The sequence below is a fragment of the Bison bison genome, unplaced genomic scaffold (genome assembly GCF_000754665.1).
Source record: "Bison bison bison isolate TAMUID 2011002044 unplaced genomic scaffold, Bison_UMD1.0 scf7180017458436, whole genome shotgun sequence".
NCBI classification, from domain to species: Eukaryota; Metazoa; Chordata; class Mammalia; order Artiodactyla; family Bovidae; genus Bison; species Bison bison.
This window is the reverse complement of record NW_011371797.1, coordinates 13005-13565: the sequence shown is the minus strand read 5'-3', so window position 1 is coordinate 13565 and position 561 is coordinate 13005. Positions and strand designations below refer to the sequence as shown.

The following is a 561-nucleotide window of genomic DNA, read 5'->3' as shown; positions in this document are numbered from 1 at the left end:
CGCGGCCCGGCCTCATTGGGCAGGATTACACCGCGAGCGCAGATTAGTGGAGCCCGCGCCAAACCAAGCCAATCCACTTGGTGGAGGAGCCTCGGCAGATCCTCGCCTCACGCGGGCGGGGAGAAAAAGGTGGCTACCGTCAGCTCGAGCTCTAAGGGTGCAGGCTGTGGACACGCTGGGGCCAACCAGCGGGGCGCCTACGGACCGGTAAGGTTTGCGACCTCACCCTTGTGTCGGCGACAGGACTAGAAGGCAAGGGGTTGGGTGGGACTATCCAGGACGGGGACTTCCTGGTCTGACCTGAGACTTGAGTTAGGGTCCGATGGGTTAGGGTCCGATGAGTTAGGGTCCGAGGGGCCAGAGAAGACCTAAGCTTTCGTGTTGGAGCAGACGCTGTACCCACGGGGCATCTGAGATCCAAAAAAGGGAAGGGACGTGCCGAGCCTTGTCGCAGAGGTTCGAACGTCTGGAACTTAGAAGCCTAATCCAGCCGAGGCTCTTTCTTTGAGAGTGTGCGTTCAAGAGCACTCCCCACCCCCAAAGTAGGTTCCAAGACAGGAT

At 59.9% G+C, this 561-nt stretch overlaps 1 protein-coding gene across 1 annotated transcript in view; it reads left to right on the top strand.

Moving 5' to 3' along the window:
- Positions 1 to 6: 6 nt before the first annotated feature.
- The window catches only part of LOC104988418 (sterol-4-alpha-carboxylate 3-dehydrogenase, decarboxylating-like), an 11773-nt gene continuing 11218 nt past the window's right edge, over positions 7 to 561 (top strand). The window contains exon 1 of the mRNA XM_010840064.1: positions 7 to 207. The gene's annotated coding sequence lies outside the window, so the exon portion shown is untranslated. The remainder of the gene's footprint in view (positions 208 to 561) is intronic.